This window comes from Aethalodelphis obliquidens, unplaced genomic scaffold (genome assembly GCF_003676395.1).
Source record: "Aethalodelphis obliquidens isolate GAN/ISIS:26980383/991018 unplaced genomic scaffold, ASM367639v1 scaffold5, whole genome shotgun sequence".
NCBI classification, from domain to species: Eukaryota; Metazoa; Chordata; class Mammalia; order Artiodactyla; family Delphinidae; genus Aethalodelphis; species Aethalodelphis obliquidens.
The window spans coordinates 44,168,737-44,191,090 of record NW_020837949.1 but is presented as its reverse complement, the minus strand read 5'-3'; the positions used below and the strand labels follow the sequence as shown (position 1 = coordinate 44,191,090).

Genomic DNA, 22,354 nt, shown 5'->3' with positions numbered 1-22,354 from the left:
TCTATATAATTTATCATCTTGATAGGGTCATAATTACTATCCCCTATATTTACGAAAACCATCTTCATGGATAAAAAAGATATCAATTGTTAAATTGAAACACAAGTTTCATCCCCTTTAAATATCACTTTTAATGCCCATAATGACTATAACCTTGGGTGTTTTGTAGATATTCGTGATCAACTTGAATGAACATTCAGAGCAATCAACTGGAAAAACCTGTTCATTTTAGTTTAGGAAAGAACATCCAATACATATGCAGAATAAAGGAGATTGCCAGTGTAATCATTAAAATCATTCTCATCTATGAGAATTTGCAGTACAGGACAAAAGAAATAACTACTTCAGAAATGTATTACATCATTTTGCAAAGAATAGGAGTCAAAAAATTCCTTTCACCCTTTCAAAGGGGTGAAAAATTTTTAATTTACCATAATTTTTTTAATTAATGAATTTAATCTCAGCCTACTTTGTGCTTCTGTCGTTTGCATTGCCCCACTGTCTGCACTCTGTATGTATTACAAACAAGACATTCTACGAAACAACCAGCAGGGGGAGGTAACATTGCATCCTGCTCCCATTATCTCTCACACCCCAGCATTTTGGAAAGAAAGAGAGACAGAAATGGAGAGTGGAAGACAGAGAGGGAGGGCGGGAGAACGGAGCAAGATCTAGTTGGCTATTGACGTGAGTTTCCTGGCCTTGAGTTCAAATCGTTTCCTCTTTGGACACTACAGATCTCTAAAGAAAGAAATAGAGCAAGGTTATGTTTGCTGCAGAAACTGACGGGCTGCTTTTAAAGTAGGAATATGAAGACCATCGCCATTGCTGAGAACACCAGCAAGCACTAAAATGTTCAGCTTGGAGAGCGCGTGTTTTCCCTGAGGGAAGAAGGAGGGGTGGTCGCGACACCGTCACAGTTTCACATGCAGCCATGGCTGCTTCCTCACCCACAGGCTTTTTCCTCCCCTCCCGCCACCCTATCCAAGGGTGGGAATTGCTGACCCAGATCCAAGTCACGCCAGGAGAGGCAGGAATCAAGATCTAGGCCAGTGAGAGTTGTCTCTACCCAGAAGGAATCTGAACCCTGCTAGCAGCATTATTTTCCTAAATGCAGACCCAGTGCCCCAAGGTCTCCCATGATGTCCCAACATCTACAAGATGCAATCCAGCTAACCTGACCTAGTACTGAAAACCTGGCAACACCTAGTCTTCTCAGTTCACTGTACTTCCCAGCGCTTCCTTCAGGGCCCAGCCACACGCTCTAAATGGACAAATCCCAAACACGCCCTACATACTCTCTGTCCTCTTTGCTACTGCTCCTTTGCCCCCTCCCCTCTATACACCCCTCCCCACTGCTTCACTCCTGCTCATCCTTTAAGATTGAGAAGGAGCCGTTCATTTCTGAAAAGCTCCCCTGGCTTCCAGCACGGCTTCTGCAGTCCACAGACCTCTGCCCGTGCTCCGCACTTCCCGCGCAGACCAGTGCTTCTCAAGCTTCAGTGGTGAGACCGGCAATGCCCCGCGCAGGCACCAGAGTTACCAGGAAGGTTTGTTAAAATAAATTGCAGGGTTTTTTAAAATGCAAGTTCTGATTCAGTGGGTCTGGGATGGGGCCCGAGAGGTTGCATTTCTAACAAGTTTCCAGGTGATACTGAGAATGCACGTCTGGGGAACCATATTTTGAGAACAGCTGCTCTAAACTATAAATTACCCGACCCGAGACAAGGATCATAACTTTTCATCTTTTTGTTTCCAATCTTTCAAACAGTGACTGGCACGCAGAATAATGCATTCCGTCAATATTTTTAGAACTGAATGAAGTAGACTGAAATGCATACCAAGTGCCACAGATGGCTCCGTAGAGAGAGCCCTCAGATTGGCTTCCAGAGGACTCTAAAAAGCCCCAGGTGTGTTCTGCTTGGCCCCTACAATGTCTTTCATTTTTAAACAATTAGTTGTCTGCATTTAAAAATCAAGAGGTTTCAAATATCAATGCAGATTGTCAGCTTCTCTCAATAACTGAGTAACTATCCAGACCCATGGGCCAGCAATGGGTCACCACTGAGACGCCCCCTATGGGTGAGTCCAGCTCCTGGATGTTCAGGAGGCAGCTCTTTGCTGACTGGTGTGGGCTTTCTATACCCTTGGCGTGGGTTCAGAAGGCAGGTGAAAACAGGACCTCTTAAAGGTCTTAAAGAAGGAAACTAAGACTCAACAGAGACCAGCACTACAAGGAGTGGTTGTGGCCAAGCTTGCTAAGCCCCTCTGTTCCCAGCCCACAAACTGCCCCGACATGTTCGATGGTCCACCAGCACAATGCTGGCCGGCTCAGACACACGGGGGCTTCTTGACCAGCAGGGGGGCTTTCCTACACTGCTGTTTGCCTTTTATTTTAAAAAAATATCTAGCAAGCTTCGACAATGAAGTAGATGTTCCATTTCTCAAGTGCAATTAGAGCTTGAATTTGGCAAGATCTCATAAAAATGATTCTGTAGATTTAAGGAAAGTTAACCATTTAAGGAAAGTTATTATGTAGATTTACCGAAAGATGTGTTGGGTATAACACGTAGACCGGTATGTATTGCTAATTCCATTGGTGCTGAACTGTATATCTTGGCTGCGTGTGTACTTAGCCAGAAAGAAATGAGCGGAAGGATGTGCACCAGATATATTAACAGTTATTTCTTCCATGTGCTGGCATTTGGGGAGATTATCAGCCTTTTTTATACTTTTCTACATAAACCCAACAGTTGGATAAGCACATGCCATCCTTATAATCAGAAACAAATTTTTTATTAAAGGGGTAGAAAACAATTAACTATTATATATAGTTTGGGTCATTATACATGTATGTATATTTATTTATATGAAACATATTTCAGATTCAGATTTCAGAGCAGTCTTGAATCACAGAATCCAGGGGACCTTCTATCTTTAGTCCAAGGGGACTCCCTATTAGTCTCAAGAAATGAATCACCCACTCCCCTCTCCAGGGGGTTCCACACTTCCTAGGTCAGTGGTTTGCACCCCTGGCCACATGTAAGAATCACTAGAGAAGTTTTAAAAAATCCTGATGCCCAGACCAATTAAATAGGGCCTCAGCGGGTGGGACCCAAGCATCCACACTTTCCAAGTTCCCAGATAATTCCAGTGAGCAGCTACGGCTGTGAAGCACTAACAAATGGTGTAACTTCAGACACCTTTATCAAAGCAACATTCAGGGAGGAAGATGCCTTCAGAAATAATTACCCCTATTCAGTTCTTCTTTTCAGGAGGCTATCGTTTTGTCATTAAAATCCTGAACAGAGACGTGCCTCTGCTTTATGAAAAATTCAACAGTTAAGACTGCAAACATAACTATGGAGATCAATTAGTGGGCAACTCTTCACATTGTGAAGGGTTCTTTATAAAAGGATTCACCTCACATTGCCTCTAACCTTCAATACATGTGTACTGAGAGCCACCTGGGAGCTCAACACAGGGCTAAACTCTGGGAGGATTGCAACAGTAGATTTCATTCAGCTTTGACATACAAGCAAGTTAGGGAGGTAAACTATGTCTCTCAATCTGGGTTTATCCAAGTGTGTTCAGCTAGGGAACTGACTTTAAGATAATGATGATATGATACAGATTCCTTGGTCCCATTCCAGACCCACTGAAATGGAATCCTGCAAGGGAAGACAAGATTCTAGAATTTAAACAACTGCTACTTAATGTTTGAGAAGCAGCATTCTAAATGAAGTGTGCCCCTGGTATGTTTGCTTCATGTTTCCCCCCCCAACCCCAGCAGAAAATTGGCCAGAAACAAATCTTAAAGATTCTCCAAAGGAGACCAGTGGGGAGGGGCAGGTGAGACAGGATGGTGAGAAAGGAAGTTAACTCAGAGCAATGAGCATCCCAACCCCAACTGAGTCACAAACATTCCAGGCCATCAGAAAAAGATGGGGAGGGTGGTCCAAACAGTCATAGTGGTGGCATGGGCAGGTACACACTGCTTTGTAACCAAAACTAGCACCAAAAACACTGCCACCCTTGTTTTGAAAACCCTGGCACCTGGGGGAGCATAAATGCAGCTGGGGTGCTGGGTGCCAGGGCAAACACACAATGAGAAAGCTGTTCACAGGAGAGCCTTGCTTTCTGCAAGGAAATCTACCTGGCATGCTGGCTGGCTGCTGTTCTGCCACTAGCTCTGGGGCTTGCCAGGGACCCCCTCCAGGTGAGGTCCTTTGGGAAGCCTGCTGGCTGGAAAACCACACACAAGGGACTTCAGGGAAGAGGGTGTTGGAATGAGGTTCCAGGCACCCTCCTAGTTTCTGTAGAAGGTGAAGCTCGGCATTGCTCACAGATGCTTGGCCTCACCTCACCTTGCCTTCCACTTGCAAAGACCCAAGCAAGGAAAACCGAACGGAATACTGGGGAGAAAGAGACTCCGTCCAAGATCAAGTGACAGCTTACCTAGCTGTCACCTTCTAATTAAGGTGTTCCATGACCACCTTATTAAGATCGCAGCTCCCGACTCCCCTTCTCCCTCTGCCTCGTCCCCCTTCCCTGCACAATTCCTCCTGGAAGCACTTATCACCTTCTCATATGCTCTGTTCTTCATTCACTGGGTTTACTGCGTTTTGCTTCCACTACAGTCTAATCCCCACACAAGCACAGATTCTCTGCCAATGAAAAAACTACTATATTCCTAATGCCTAAATGCCTGGCACAGTATTGAATCAATGACCAACGTCCTACCATGCAGAGTGCGATGGGGGCCAAGAACTGGAAGCAGAATAAGAAGATGGTACAAGGACATTAACACCCACTGAGCATTTAAATGTTCTATAAGTATTCGTTCTGGGGACTCGCTGGTGGTCCAGTGGCTAAGAGTCTGCGCTCCCAACGCAGGGGGCCCGGGTTCGATCTCTGGTCAGGGAACTAGATCTGGCATGCTGCAACCAAAGATCCCACAAGCCGCAATGAAGATCCCGCACATAGCAACGAAGGTCCCACATGCCACAACTAAGACCCGGCACATCCAAATAAATAAATAAATAAATAAATTTTTTAGAAATTTGTTTTTATTTTTGGCTGTGTTGGATCTTCGTTGCTGCGCACTGGCATTCTCTAGTTGCGGCGAGCGGGGGCTACTCTTCATTGAGGTGCATGGGCTTCTCACTGCGGTGGCTTCTCTTGTTGGGGAGCATGGGCTCTAGGCGCACGGGCTTCAGTAGTCGTGACTCGCGGGCTCTAGAGCGCAGGCTCAGTAGTTGTGGCGCACGGGCTTAGTTGCTCCATGGCATGTGTGATCTTCCCAGGCCAGGGATCAAACTCGTGTCCCCTGCATTGGCAGGTGGATTCTTAACCACTGTGCCACCAGGGAAGCCCGATAAATATGTTTTTTTTTTAAGTATCCATTCTGTCCTTCAGGAATACTTATAAAACATTGACTAAATTGCAGATAAAGCCCTGAACAATCAGTCATGGTCCCTGCCTTCACACTGAGTAAGACTGTCATTCCCATTTGATAGACAGGGCATTGGAACTCAGAAAAGTCAGGTAACTTTTCCAAGACCACAAAGTTGTGTGTCAGAATTCCCAATCAAGGTATGCCTGGCTCCAAAGCCCAGGTTCTTTCCATTTAGCCTCTTTGCCTTCCAAGAAAGGTAGGCAGATAAGAGCTGTGCTCCAGAGAGAGCTACCCCTAGAGAAAAGTCACACTAAGTCCTGACCCTCTACTCCATGGCTCTAGCCCCAGTGAGAGCCATGTACCAGCCTACAGAGATTGGGGGAGGTCACCTGCCTGGGGATTTCATACCTGGCACAAGACCAGGAGGTGGTCAGCAGAGAGGGGCCCTTTTGTGAGATGGTCACGGGGGTCAGGACGCACAATAACAGGATCCAGAAGAGGAAGAACCTAGTTACAAAGAGAGGAGCTTCATTGCCACATTGATGCAAGAACCCCAGCTACCAGGTGTCTCCCTAACCCTATTAAATCTTCCACAGTTAGAAAACAGTAACAAGGGAATAGGAACTAGAATCAAATCTTCGCGTGAAAACAGTACAACTCATAAAACCAGCCCCCAGGAGGCAAGACCTATTCTCTTAACAGGGGAAGAAACTGACATTCCAAGAGATCAAGTGGCTTGTCCAAGATGAGACCAAGGCCAAGCATCAGGGTTCGAAATATCATTTCTTCCAGCTCCAAGTCCAGCATTCTCAGAGAAGAGAATGTACCCCATCTCTTTAACTCCCTCGTAGTGGTCTGTCAAGGGTAAAAGTAAAGGGCTTGGTTTCCTTTGCCCCCGTTGGGTTTGATAAATATTGATGCTTGACAGCCCCAGGATATGTTTTAAACATAAACATATACAACTCTGATTGGCAATGGTTGAGCAGAGTACTGTGTTAGGGAGCCTTCTGACGCTGAGTCTGAGTTTAGCAAGATGTGTCTGTGATACACTACCAAAGCCTGTCATGGGCGGGATGGGGAGAGGCTGGAGGGGGAAGGTAGGATGGGTATGTGGGAAAATCTCTGCCAGGTTGCATAGACCATAAAATAATAGGGTCCAAAAATGGACAATTCACAGAGATAAATGAATTAATTAAATACTTATATAAAAATATATTACTTGACTTGCTTAAAATGAGAGCTGCTATATAACTAAGGACCAAACTAAGCACTGCTCCTTCATTACCTAATTTTATCTTCACAGCAACTCTCTGAGGTTATCACTATTATTTCCCTATTTTCCAGATATGGAAACTGAGTCTTTGAGAACTTAAGTAAATTCCCTGTGATGAAACAACTAGCGAATGGCAGATGTGGAAACTGAATCCAATAGCACCTTATTCCAGAGCCAGTGCTCTTAACTTGCATGCTACCCATCACACTTTTAGCATGTGAGTATCAGTACTGTTTGACAAGCCTTACTTTCGAGAAACCCAGCCCTGGCAGGAGAACCCCTTGCCTCCCCTCCACTGACCCTCAGGTCAGAAGCACCACACAGGGAGGCACTCTGTTCTCCTGCTCCATAAACAGAACAGAGCTCTGAAGTCCAACTGCACTGTGTGCCCCAGAGACATAAAAGGCCTCGCCACCCCTCAGCCTGTTCCTTTCTCCACTTCGTTATTCAGAAATGCTTAGTGTTGCCTCATTATACCTTTTGGGCCCATTTGCCTGTCAAATCAACTCCAAATCAGGCTCTTGCACAAAAGAAAATAAAACCTATTTGTAGTGATGACTCATCAGTGCTGATGATTTGAGAGTGGAAGGGATGGTGCACCTTCCGGGCCCTTCTCTCCTGGAGTAATGGGCAAATCCTTGCAGAGGGCAAGGTTTGCCTGCCAGAGGGCAGAGTGGCTCGCCAGCTCATTCAACCCAGGGTGCGATGAAATACAGACAGAAATGCCAACCTGAGAAGACAGCTTGGGAAACAGATTGCCCTTTGTGTTTTTTTTAATTAATTTGAAGGAATTGGGGTCATATGGAAAAGCCCATGTAATGTATTTCTATCTTCCCTGGTCCTAATTGTATACATTTGTTTATTTATCTATATCCAACCTCATTCCACAAATCATACTTTATTCCTATTTTGCTCTGTACACCAATCCTTTATGTAACAAAGTGGGATATTAATAAAAGTGAATTTTACGTTTTTCAATCACTTCCTGGCTCCCTTTCCCCGGCCTCTCTTTCCAAGCTGCCAGGTTTCAGACTGACTTTCCATGGCTTCCAGTTACTCAGATCAAACAATCTATTAACCTCTACTGAGCACTCACTCCCTGAGCCCCTTCCTCCCCATGTCTTGCTGGACTCAAGGATGGATACAACTGGTCCTTGGGTGGGCAGGAGTCCACTGAGACCAGAGGCCTGGCACTGAGCTTCCTGACACAGATTACTTGAGTTACTGCAATACAAATTTATTACGGTACCTGGTATTTCTGCAGAAACCACCTGGCCAAGCTACCAGGTCCTGACCTCAGGAAGCCCGAGGCCAAGTTGGGGAAACATAAAATTAATACATGACATGATCTAAACTCTGCTGAATGCCAAATGAAGGGTCCTTGTTCACAGAAGGTAGAGACTGTGGTGGTCTGGAGTGAGGAGAACAGAAGGCTTCTAGGAGACCCGGGGCAGGCGAGAGCCAGGGAGGTGGAGAGGATGATGGGATCTGTTCCAGGGAGAGGGGAGGAGTGTGGTACATTAAAGGCCTGGGAGCAGACTGAGATGGACCAACCATACCCTAAATCTCTCCCTTTCTCAGGCAAGAAAAGCTTTTAATTGAGGGAGGGGGTAGTAAAAAGCAGAGAAAAGAGCTCTCTCCTCTCTTGATACATTATAAAATGCCTCTCACTGCAACTCTGCCTTCTTTCCTATTCCCATCTACAAAAGTGTCGCATCTGCGGATGGACACGTGAATTTATCCAAGAGCAGATATGTCTAAACATGCTCTAAATTCAGGTGCTGGTACACCAGTCCAGAGTCAGCAGTCACTCCAAAGCACCACCACCTGACATGCACCCGGCTGCTTCCCAATGGTAACAGCCTGTGGGGCTCTGTCCGGCCCTCCTGGCTGATGCCCTGGTGACAACCACAGACCCCGGGCTGCACGACTGCTGGCCCACAACAAGGGTGACACCTGAGTGACCAAAGCAGTGCCCATACAGGGCCACCTTACTACTCTGGCCTCATTAAAACACCCCAGTTGAGCAAACCAGGACGGCTAGCAGTTAACAAGAATCAGAAATGAACACGATTAAAATACAATATCAAGCCAGCTGTTCAAACTGTTAACTAATTAAGTCCAACCCAAATAAGGCAAAGGAAATAAGTACAGAGAAGAGGAAGGAAAAACCCTGTAATGTATTAAGCCTTACTTCATGCCAGGCACTGGCAAGAACTTTACACCCATAATTAATTTTTATTTAATTTTCACACCATCCCATGAGGTGAGTATTATTATTCCCATTTTCAGATAAGGAAACTGAGGCTTAGAAAAGTTAAATAACTTGCCCAAATCAGGTCTAGTAAATGGGAAAGCTGGAAGTGAACCCAGTTCTATGAGCCCTTTTCTTTTCTCGACAGTTCACAGGACTGGAACTGGTCCAGCTCCACATGTCCTGCTTAGACCCCCTGCAACGTCCCAAACAAGGGCAGGTCCAGCTCATGTCTGGACTGCCCCTACAGATGGCAGCTCAGCCCCTGTGGAGATAGGGCCCCCTTCACCTCTAATTAGTTCTGCAACCTTAGCAAGGTCATCTTCATGATTATGGAATCCTTCTGAAGGTCTTCCTTCTGCCCTCACTGAACAAGCCTGATTCCCATTCCTCCTCAGGGTCCTCCCAAATTTGATGACAACAATCATGGCCTCAGCCCTTTGAGCCCCCTCTTCTCCAGACTGACAAGCCCCATCCACTCCTCATTTGACAAAAATATCCCAAGCCCTTTACCCACAAAAGTAAAATCACTTAAATCATTGCCAAAAGAAAAGAGAGATGTTTTTATTTTAAATAAGTCTCAGCAACCCACTGGTTAACACTCACTTCCACAATGATCTCCAGGCGAAGCCAAACCTCCACCGCCTCGGCCAAGCCTCTTTTTTTGCTTGATTCTCAGGAGATACACAGGGCGCCTGGGAGCCTTCTTCTGCGTTGTACATTCAGGAGCCATCCAAAGGGACTGAATTTTCCAGAAGGCTGCCTTCCAAAACACTGAATCTCAGACTTCCCCAGGCATGAAAACCACTTGGGGATCTTGTTAAAACTGCAGATTCTGTCTCAGTCGGTTTCGGGTGGGGCCTGTGATTCTGCATCTCAAACAAGCTCCCAGGTGGCGCTGATGGTACTGCTCCAGAAGCAAGGTGTTGAAGGACGTAACCCACCTTGAAAAGGCACAGCCAGGCACACTTTCTAAGGGCTCCCTGACAAGCCCCTGGTGGTTTCAAAAATGCACACTATTGAATTCAACGTCCAATTCCCTTGGTTTCTTTCAGCCATGCTGTGAGAAAGAACAATTCCCAGCACGACTTTGAAACCTACTTGAGGATAGATGCTGAGAGGGTGTGCACGTGAGAAGGAGGGTCCAAGCAGAGAGGGCAAGGGAAACTCACCCCCCTCCACAGGCATTAAATAGAACAGCTGACCTAGAAGATCACTGCCCACCCTGGCCAAGCCACCAGCAGGGCACAAAGCCCGAAACAAACAAGGAGGTCCTCAGATCCGGGGTATGGGTCAACCACACAGCCACGACTAACCAGAGCTGCTCCGTTTCTCTCCAAGCACCTCGCAGTAAGTTGAGCTCATGAGAGCCAATGTGCCAGGCACGAGTGCGAGCACACCACACACACACACACACGCACACACACCCTAAACATTGCTCAGACATGCACTGCCAGCACTGTTACATCCAGCACCATAAATCACTGCATCATTACCAGCTGCCTACAGGCTGAACAGATCAAATGCATCCAATAAATAAAACTAGCACACAAATATCTACTGTATAGCACAGAAAGACCCTGTAAACAAATGAATGTGGCTGAACACCAGAACACTTAATTCTGTTGGGGAAACGTGATATCGGCCTCTAAGACGGCTCCCAGTGAGCCTCACCTCCTAATGCTCACACCCTTGTGTGCTCCCTTCCCACACTGAGTCAGTAGTAACCCAGGGACCAACAAAATACTGGGGTAGGGATGGTGTATGACTTCCAAATCCTGGTCATAGAAACATTGCTACTCACACCTTGCTCTCCCTTGGATCCCTTCTCTGGGGAAACCAGGCAGCCATGCTGTGAAGACACTCAAGCAGCCCTGTGGAGAGGTCCACATGGTGAAGAGCTGAGGCCTCCCACCAAAAGCCAACGTCAACTTGCCAGTCATGTGAGTGGCCATATGGAAGCAGGTCCTCCAGGCCTAGTCAAGGCTTCAGATGAATGCAGCCCCAGCTGACATCTTGAATGTGACTTCATGAGAGACCCTGAGCCAAAACCCACCTAGCTGATCTGATTCTAGATTCTTGAGCCACAGAACTGTGTGAAATGATATGTGTTCATTGTTGCTTTCAGCTATTAAGCTACAGGGTAATTTGTTACTCAGCAATAGATAACTGATATGGGAAAGGACTGGAGAACCTTCAGAGAACAGGGCTTTGAAGAACAAGGAGGATTTCACCAGGCCCAGAAGAGACAAACACTGTATTTCCTGCAGAGGGGAAAAAATAAGGAAAGGCATGGAGAGTGCACGGGGATTGTGTGTTTGGGAAATGGGAGAGCATCTCAGATGGCCAGAGTGCAAGGTACCAGGAAAGATACTGAAAAGGTAGGTTGGGGCTGGGTCCTGACGGTCCTTGAATATTATACTAAAGGGTCTGAACTCTCTAGAGGTGGGAATAATAATTATTTACATCTTATAAGTGAAGCAATTGAAGCTCAGAAAGGTTAAGGAATTTGTCCAAGGGCACCTGCCTTCTTTTTGTATCCTTGCGTGGATGAGAGACAGGGGTGGGTAAAGGAGGGCTAGCTCTCTTCCTCTTCATATAACGACACTAATTCCATCATGGGGGCTACACTCTCATGACCTAATTACCTCTCAAAGGCCCTACCTCCAAAAACCATCACATTCATTGATTCATATCAATTGGGAGGGGGGCGGGGACAAAAGTAGCAGTCCTGAAACTGCTAAACAGCTAAACAGCATGATGGCCTTAAAACCCTCTAGAACCATGGAGACTCCCCCTGGACACCGAAGCTTAGGGAGCCAGCATGACCTGCTCGAAATCACTGAGCTGGTCCTTCCTGGCTCAACAGCGTTCACGAGATGACATTTTAGACATCACTGAACACAGTCACGGCCATCTTCCATGAAGCTGGCCCATCCATTCTCTGCTTGAGTCACTGACACTGACCCAGCATACAGCTAGTTAGGAACCAGGCAGGAAGAAGATCCAGGACTCCAGGCTCCCAGGTTCCACACCCTGCACACAGCCCAGGAGGGAAGAGACTAGTGAGTTACCTGCAAACTGATGCTGGAAGAAGCTTTTATGTAACTCCTAGAAGAAGGGTCTAGTGACCACTAACAGTTCTCTCTGTATAGCTGTTTTCTAGTTTAGCACTCTTCCATTACACTTAGAGTCCAGTTTTTATAAAGTAGGAAGACCAGCTTATCTTTTCACAGGGGCAAAGTAAATCTTAAAGCCGGTATGTGGGGATAATTATTTAAAAGAGAAACACATTGAAAGAGTATGGGAAAGTTTAATATTTTCATGTTACTAACATAAACATGCACATAGGTGAAATAATAGTAAAAAACACCAGAGTCAACACCAGTTACTAAACTGAAAGCAAAACTGTTTTCTATAATACAGCTTAAACAAATTCTGCTTATCACAGAGGTGTAAGAATAATATTAGAGAATCTATTAATGTTATAATTTAGCATACTAAGAAACTACAGAAGAAAACAAAATAATCATATCCATAGATGTAGGAAGAGTCTTTGAAAAAAATCAAAGAATACTTATTCATGAATAAAAGAACAGAATAAACAACAAGGTCCTACTGTATAGCACAGGAAACTATATTCACTATCCTGAGATAAACCATAATGGAAAAAAGAATATAAAAAAGAATGTGTATATATATATATACATATATATATATATATATATACATATATATATATATAACTGAGTCACTTTGCTGTACAGCAGAAATTAACACAACACTGTAAATCAACTATACTTCAATTTTTTTAATGAATAAAAGAACACAAACAAAAACAAAACAAAAATGATGATCCAGCAATTCCACTCCTAGGTATATACCCAAAAGGACTGAAAGCCAGGATTCAAAGTGATACTTGTATACCAATGTTCATAGTAGCATTATTTACAATAGCCAAAAAATGTAAACAACCCAAATGTCCATCAACAGATGAATAAATAAACAAAATGTAGTACACCCATATTGTGAAACATTTTTCATTCATAAAAAGGAATGGGATTCTGATATTGATACATGCTACAACATGTACATACCTTGAAAGCATTATGCTAAGTAATATAAGCCAGACACAAAAGGACAAATGCTGTATGATTCTACTTCTATGAGGCACCCAGAATGGGCAAATTCATAGAGATAAAGAGCAGAATAGAGGTTACCAGGGAGTGGGGGGACCAGGGAATGGGGAGTTATTATATAATGGATACAATTTCTGTTTGGGCTGATGAAAGAGTTCTGGAAATAGATGGTGGTGATGGTTGTACAACACTGGGAATGTACTTAATGCCACTAAGTTATAAACTTAAAAATGGTTAAAATGGTAAATTTTATGCTATGTAAATTTTACCATAATTTTTAAAAACCCAATAGTAGGAAAAGAAACAACACAATTAAAAACTGGGCAAAAACACAGCCACTTCACCAAAAAATATATACAGTAGGCTTAAAAAGCACATAAAAAGATGATCAACATGATTAGCCATTAGAGAAGTACAAATTAAAACCACTATGAGATATCACTACACACTTCTTAGGACAAATAAGATGGCTAAAATAAAAATCTTTGAAAATATGAAGTGCTAGTGAAAGTGCAGAGCAACTGAAACTCTCAAACATGGTGAGAATGCAAACTGGTAGAGCCACTCTGGAAAATAACTTGGCACTTCCTTACAAAGTTACACATATACTTAAGTATTTATCTAAAGAAATGAAAATTTAGGCCACACAAAAACCTGTATACAAATGTTTATGACAGCTCTACTCATAATCATCAAAACCCAGAAACAACCCATATGCCCTTCAGCAAGTAAACAGACAAACAGACTGTGGTACCTCCACGCAATGGGTTACTGCTCAGCCACACAACAAACTTCTGATATTTGCAACTTGGATGAATCTCACAGGCATTAGGCCAAATGAAAAAAGTCTCAAAGGTTATATACTGTAAGATTCCAATCATGTGTCATTCTTGAAAAGAATAAAATTATAGTGACAGAGAAGAGATCAGTGGTTGCCAAACCTTAGAGCTGGAGAGAGGGTTTAAAGAATAGCATGAGGGAGGTATTTGGGACGATAGAACTGTTCTATAAACTCACTGGCAGTGCTTATACAAATCTAAGCATAAGTTAAAATATTTAGAACCATACACCAGAAAAAAATCTATGTTAAAAAATAAAATTCAAAAGAAAACAAAACAAAAATCTCTCAGCAAACTAAAATTATAAGGATACTTCCTTCATCTGATAAAAAGAACCTACCAGACAACTACAGAAAACTTCTCCTTAGTGGTGAGAAATGAGAAAGATTCTCTTTAAAGTCAGGAATGAAGTAAAGATGACCGTTATCACCACTTCTGCTCAACCAGAAGTCCTAACCAGCAGAGGTTATAATTTTCACCTAGGAAATCCAAGAGAATTCACAGGCAAATAATTAGAATTAACAAGAGAGTTAAGCAAAGTTGCTGGATTTAAGGTTAACAATAACAATCTATTTGCACTGGCTTCCTTTACACCAGCAATGTACAATTAGGAAGTTTAATTTTTCAAATGATATCCTCTACAACAGCAATAAAAATTTACAAAGTGCCAAGGAATAAATCTAGCTGAACAATCAAGATCATTATGGAGAAAATTATAAAATGTTATTAAAAGATATTAAGGAAGGCCAGATCTTTGCCATGTTCATGAATGGGAAGACTCAACAGCATAAAGATGTCAATTCTCTCCAAATAAATGTATACGTTTTAACTGAGTAAGTATTCGTAAAGCATTTAGAACAGTGCCTGGCACATAATAAGTGATATATAACTGTTGTTAAACAAATAAATCAAAATTCCAACAAGGCTTTCCATGGAACTTGACAAGCTTGTTGTAAAAATTTTTAAGGCAGAACAATGGTCCAAAAATAGCCAAAGCAATCTTGAAGAACAGAGGTGGGAAGAAGGATAATTCTCATTCTATTAGACATTAGCACTTAATTATGAAGCCATTAAGAATGTTTTAATTAGCCCCGGAGCAGACACACAGCATAATGGAACAGAATAAAGAGTCCTGGAATATTTGTTATATGAAAACTTGATATATAAGAGAAAAAGCATTATAAATTAGTGGATGCTGGAACTGTTCATTACCCTTACTAGAGAAGAAATAAAGTCCTAATTCACACCATGTACAACTTTCAACTCAAGGTAGAATAAAGACCTATATTTGAAAAGCAAAACTTCCAAAAGAAAGTATTATTTCCTCAGGGTAGGAAAAGATTTCTTAAGCAAGATGCAAAAATCACAAACCATAAAACAAAAGATTAAAAAGTAAACAATAAAGTGTTTTAAAATTTCTGTGTTTCAAAAGATTCCATAAATAAAGGGTACTATAAACCATGGAGTAGAATATATTTATAACAAATAACCAACAGAGTGCTAGTATCCAAAATACATAAAGAACTCTAATAAATCAATATAAAAGCAACAAATAATATAATTTTTTAAATTATATATGTTTATATAAACAGGCAACTCACAAAAGAGAAAACCAAAATAGTTAATAAATATAAAATGATGCTCAACTTCAATAATAATCAGGGAAATAAAAATTAACACAATGAGATATCACCAAATTAAGCATAGTGGTAGTCTCTAGAGACAGGGAAAAATGAGGCCAGGAAGGGGTTCACAGAGGGCTATAACTATATGTGTGAATGTGACAGTTATTAGACCTATTCATAAATGTTTGAGTTCCCCTCCTCCGAGTACACAGTAGGATTGCACTTCCCCACCCTGTTAAGCTAGGCAAGTATGTGTGATTTGCTTCCGCCAAGCAAGTGTATGCAGAGGTGTCACTCGTAGGTAGAAACCTTTGAGTCAATATGCAATCTGTCATCTCTCTTTCCCTTTGCATGACTGACAACAATGCTCTCAGCCTGCACCCTGGACTGGGCCTCTGCCGGCCCATGAATGGACTTGCAACATGACTAATTGTTTATCTATTTGTTTGTCTTAAGCCACTTAAATGTGAGAGCTGCGATGCTTTGTGACCACCTAGAGGAGTGGGTTAGGGAGGGTGGGAGGGAGATGCAAGAAGGAGGGGATATGGGGATATATGTATACTTATAGCTGACTCACTTTGTTATACAGCAGAAACTAACACACCATTGTAAAGCAATTATACTCCAAAAAAGATGTTAAATAAATAAATAAAAATAAATGTGAGAACTGCTTGTTACCGCAGCATAAACTAGCTCCCTGATTTCATGCTCCCTGATTTCAAACTCTACTACAAAGTTATAGTAATCAAAACAGTATGGTAATATGGGGAGGGGGAAGGGTAAGCTGTGACAAAGTGAGACAGTGGCATGGACATATATACACTACCAAATGTAAAACAGATAGCTAGTGGGAAGCAGCCGCATAGCACAGGGAGATCAGCTCGGTGCTTTGTGACCACCTAGAGGGGTGGGATAGGGAGGGTGGGAGGGAGGGAGACGCAAGAGGGAAGAGATATGGGAACATAGGTATATGTATAACTGATTCACTTTGTTATAAAGCAGAAACTAACACACCATTGTAAAGCAATTATACTCCAATAAAGATGTAAAAAAAAAAAAACAAAAAAACCAGTATGGTACTGGCACAAAAACAGACACAGATCAATGGAACAAAATAGACAGTCCAGAAATAAACTCATGCTTATAGGGTCAATTAATCTATAAAAAGGAGAATTGGGAGACTGGGATTGACATATATGCTCTACTATGTATAAAATAAATAACTAATGAGAATCTTCTGTATAGCACAGGGAACTCTATTCAGTGCTCTGTGGTGACCTAAATGGGAAGGAAATCTAAAAAAGAGGGGATATATGTATACATGTAACTGACTCACTTTGCTGTAGGGCAGAAACTAACACAACATTGTAAAGCAATTATACTCCAATAAAAATTAATTTTTTTTAATTTCCAAAAAGAGGTAAGAGTATATGATGGGGAAAAGACAGCCTCTTCAATAAATGGTGTTTCCTCTTCAATAAAAGTTGAGGAAACTCAACTTTTGCAAAATGCAAAAGAATCAAACTGGAGTACTTTATCACATCATATACAAAAATAAACTCAAAATGGATTAAAGACTTTAATGAATTTGCAAATGATATATCCCATAAGGAGTTAATCCAAAATATACAAAGAATTCATACCACCCAACATCAAAAAAATAAAACTTGATTAAAAAATGAGTAGAGGGCTTCCCTGGTGGCGCAGTGGTTGAGAGTCCGCCTGCCGATGCAGGGGACGCGGGTTCGTGCCCCGGTCCAGGAAGATCCCACATGCCGCGGAGCGGCTGGGCCCATGAGCCACGACCGCTGAGCTTGTGCGTCCGGAGCCTGTGCTCCACAACGGGAGAGGCCACAACAGTGAGAGGCCCGCGTACAGCAAAAAAAAAAAAAAAATGAGTAGAGAACCTGAAGAGACGTTTTTCAAAAGAAGACCACCTGGCCAACAGGCACATGAAAAGATGCTCGATATACCAATCATCAGGAAAATGCAAATCAAAACCACAACAAGGTACCTCCTCATACCTGTCAGAATGGCTACCATCAAAAAGGCAACAACTAACAAGTATTGGCAAGGATGAGAAGAAAAGGGAACCCTCGTGCATTGTTGGTGAGAATGTAACTTGGTGCAGGCACTATGGAAAACAATAAGGAGGTTCCTCAAAAAATTATAAATAGGGCTGCCCTGGTGGCACAGTGGTTAAGAATCCACCTGCCAATGCAGGCGACATGGGTTTGAGCCCTGGTCCGGGAAGATCCCACACGCCACAGAGCAACAAAGCCCATGTGCCACAACTATTGAGCCTGCGCTCTACAGCCCGCGAGCCACAACTACTGAGCCTGCGAGCAACAACTACTGAAGTCCACGCACCTAGAGCCCGTGCTCCACAACAAGAGAAGCCACCACAATGAGATGCCCACGCACCACAACAAAGAGTAGCCCCCACTCACCGCAACTAGAGAAAGCCCGCGCGCAGCAACGAAGACCCAACACAGCCAAAAATAAAAATAAATAAAAGAAAAAGAAAATTTGACTTTAAAAAAAATTATAAATAGAACTACCATATGACCTAGCAATTTCACTTCTGGGTATTTACCCAAAGAAAACAAAAAACACTAATTTGAAAAGATATATGCACTCCAATGTTCACTGCAGCACTACTTACAATAGCCAAGATATGGGAGCAACTTCAGTGTCCATCAACAGATAATGGAAAAAGAAGATGTGGTATATATATACAACAATATCATTCAGCCAACAAAAAAATGAAATCTTGCCATTTGTGACAACATGGATGGATCTAGAGTGTATTTTGCTAAGTGAAATAAGACAGAGAAAAACAAATACCATATGATTTCACTATTTGTGGAATCTAAAAAACAAAACAAACAAACAAAATGAAAATAGTTTCATAAATGCAGAGAACAAACATGAGGTTGCCAGAAGGGAGGGAGGTCAGGAATGGGTAGAAATTAGGTGAAGGGGATTAAGAGGTATAAACCTTCAGCTATAAAATAAATAAGCCATGGGGATGCAATATACAGCATAAGAAATATGGTCAATAATATTGTAATAACTTTGTATGGGGACAGATGGTTACCAGACTTACCATGGTTATCACTTCATAATGAATGCAAATGTCAAATCACTATGTAGTACACCTGAAGCAAACATAATACTACATGTCAACTATATTTCAATTGAAAAAAAGAGAAAACTGAGTCAGCATGTATAAAAATTATGCTGAGAAATTTTTCTACCAAGGAGATCCAAGAAATGGGGCAATCACTGGAGGAGAATGTTATGTTCACACAGGATTTCTTTCTTTCTTTTTAAGACAGAAGCTTTTAGAGCATGTTTGCATGCTGGTGAGAATGACCCCATGGAAAAAGAAAAATTGGTGAAGAAATGGAGGAGAATTATTGTGAGCAAAGTTCCTGAGAAGGTGAGAGGATATGGGGTCCACTGCACAAGTGGAGATGTTGGCCTTAGACACAGTCCATGTGCTGTATCAGGAGAGAGTACGTGGGGAGAAACAGCAGGTGTAGGATATAAATGCAGAGTCTATGAGTACAGATGCACGAGGGTGGAAGACGTGGCAATGGGAGCGTGTGGAAGTTCTCTTCTGATTGCTTCTATTTTCTCAGGGAAATAAGAAGCAAGGTCATCAGTAGAGAATGAGGAGGAGACAGAGTGAAAATTTTGAGGAGAGAAGAGAGTATATAAAACAGTTGTCTCTCAAGTGGGAGAAGGTATTAAGATTTGCCAGGAAGTACAAGCGTCCAATATGAGATTCATTCATGGTCATGAATTTTTCTTACTGAGGTATAGTTATTGTATAATATTATATGTTTCAGGTATACAGCAGAGTGATTCACAATTTTGAAAGGTTATATTCCATTTATAGTGATTAGAAAATAGTGGCTACATTCCCTGTGTTGTACTATATATCCCTGTAGCTTATCTATTTCATACATAGTAGTTTGTACTTCTTAACCTCCTACTCCTATCGCCTGCCCCTTCCCTCTCCTCACTGGTAAACCACTAGTTTGTTTTCTGTATCTGTGAGTCTATTTCATTTTTGTTATGCTCACTAGTTTGTCTTATTTTTTAGATTCCATATATAAGTGATAACATACAGTATTTGTCTTTCTCTGTCTGACTTACTTCACTTAGTATAATACCCTCCAAGTCCATCTCGTGGTCATGAATTTTTAAATAAGACAGTCAGCCTGGTTATATGTTCTTCTCAGCCACATTCAGCTGCCAGAGAGCAGGAGGAGGGTTGCTGGCTTACCTGGCTATGGGGCTGTGCTAGGCAAGTAAAACAGAGGGTAAGTAGAAACGGTAGGCAAAGGAGTGATTATAATGGTGGCCCGTGGAAACGAGATGGGTAAGAAGGAAACTGATGATCTGACAGGGGCAATGGCCAGTGAAAAGAAAGTAGGTTCAATAGTTTGGAGTTGCTGGGGGTTGAATAATTGTTGGAGGTGGGCTTCTAGAAGGAATAGTCTGGAAGGAAGGAAAGGATCAGTCAACGAGTGGGATATTGCTAATGGAATTATGGGTTGGGGGTGGAGAGTACAAGGATTGGTAGCGACAAAGTCTGGGGTATACCCAAGGGAATGAGTGGCTGAGAAAGGACGAGATCATTCAAGGTGAGGAAATAAATTAATAGAAATCGAGGATCACCTACTTGGTATCTTAAAACCACCCAAAACTGTGACAAGAGTAGTGAATCAGGTACAGCAGTCTGCAAGGAATGACTAGAGAGGGTTTATAGATGACTATAATGAGGAAGAGTGGTAGACAGTACCAACTGAGGCAGGAGCTTCAAAAGACCTGGGGGCTTCTCAGGAGGAGGCAAGAACAACGGCCTGAAGTGGCCATGAGGAGTGAGAAGTTCACGTACACGCCCCTGAGCCTGGTGGGCACGGGAGAATAAAACCGCCAGTGGAAGCAATGTCCTCAGAAGACAGCCCAGTTTAAATTGGAGCAAAAAAGGTAAAGTGGCCATTCAAAGAAAAGATTTAGGACACAGGGGATTTTACTGATAAGATACTGAGGGTTCCATAGGGCCCTGTGGAAGGTTTAAGGGAACAGGGAGAAGAGAGAGATTTAGTCCGATTAAGAGATACAAGAGCCATATGGAGATGAGTGTCCAGGAGATGGTGATGGATGACCCAGAGTCTTGACTTCCTGGGGTGCCTGATACAAATGAGTTACTCCCAATGGACAACTAGGGAGAGATGGTCTATTGGGCAGATTGGGGTGGGAAGTGGGGGGGGACAGTTAGGAGGAGGGAGAGTGGGGCTTGCCTGGATCACACGGGCACTACACACTCTTGCACAGTGAACACATGCATGATGTATTTTTTTAGGGAAATGGCTCCAAGACAAATAGCTTTTTACATATGAATGCTGTAAGAGGCGGCTCCACGCACAGGCAGTGCCTGTCTTCCTGGGTTGACGTGCACAGACTACTTACAAGGCAGAGAGAACAAGGGACACTCAGATTAGCCCTTTGAGTCCTTAAAGATCAGCAGCTTGGGGTGATGTTTTTGAGTGGGAGGAAGCTGATGACACTAGTTTAAAATGGAATGTGGAAATCATCTGTGGTTTTCAATGAGTCACACTTTCCTTGACCCACCTGTCACGGGAACTGGCTCTGGGTGGACTTAAAATCATTCAAACTGCACGTCAGAAATAACAAAACACTGTATGTCAATTATACCTCAATAAAACTGGAAGGAAAAAAACAAAAAAATAACAAAACAGTCCTCCTCCATCACACAGATCAGCAGGAGAGTCGGGTCTTCGAGAACATTGTGGTTGCGGGGAGAGTTGGTGATAGGGGGGCCTGGAAAAGTCCTTCTAATAATCAACAGCTGAAGGTAAGAGTCAGCAGGCCTGGGTTCAAATCCTGCCTCTTTCCTGGGGGATGTCATTTCTCCAAGTTTTAGTTCCTCTCCATGTAAATATAGGGGATAATGATATTTACATTTGGGCGTAGCTGTGAAGAGAAAGTCTACTGAGCTCTCAGGACTAAATCAGTGCTAGTTTTCTTTATCGCCTTCTTTCCCAGAAAGAAACACTGAAATCTGGGACATACAGACCTGAGTAAGAGGACAAGAAAATATCGGTGTTGCTGATCAGGAAGCACACTTAGCCACAAGAGTTTCTGAACTGGCTGTAGAATGAAGCACGTCTCAAAAGCCTTCAAGATGAGCACTTATGTGTCAGTGGGTTTCCAAGGAGATAAATTTTACAAAAGTCACTATGAGACTCACTTCCTCTACAAAAACAAGATAACATCATGCTCCTGCTCTCCGAGAGCTCTTTCTACATTCTGATCATCGATGGAAATGTAGGAGGAAAAGGCCTAGAAGCAGGATGTGAAGGCAACACCTCCATGCCTAATTTGTGGAATGAATGAATGAACGAATGAATGCTGTGTTTTTCCCTCACGCAGAGATGGGGGAAGAGAAAGGAGAAGGACATGTAAAAGTAGCCCCAGGCAGGAGCACAGAGGCAGTAGGCACAAGTAGTAGTGCTAGATAACAAGAAACAAGACAAGAGCCCAGACTGGTTCTTAAAGTTTCCAGTGCACTTGAAGGCTATGCAGCCATGCAGCCAAAAATCACACGTGGAAGCTGGCCTCCAGAGCACACTCAATATTCCAGAACCCACTGCCCTGACTTGGGCCAGTCCTGCACTGAAGCAGCATTCTGACAGCAGGTGTCTGTGAGCCCTGACATTGAACATGGAAAATGGAATCCACTTTAGTTCTTTTTCCTTTTTGGGTGTTCACTATTTCTACCTGATCA

General features: G+C 42.8%; 1 protein-coding gene across 4 annotated transcripts in view; it reads right to left on the bottom strand.

Moving 5' to 3' along the window:
- PDE1C (phosphodiesterase 1C) overlaps nucleotides 1–22,354 on the bottom strand; it is a 476,007-nt gene that overhangs the window by 384,429 nt on the left and 69,224 nt on the right. The gene's annotated exons all lie outside the window — the stretch shown is intronic.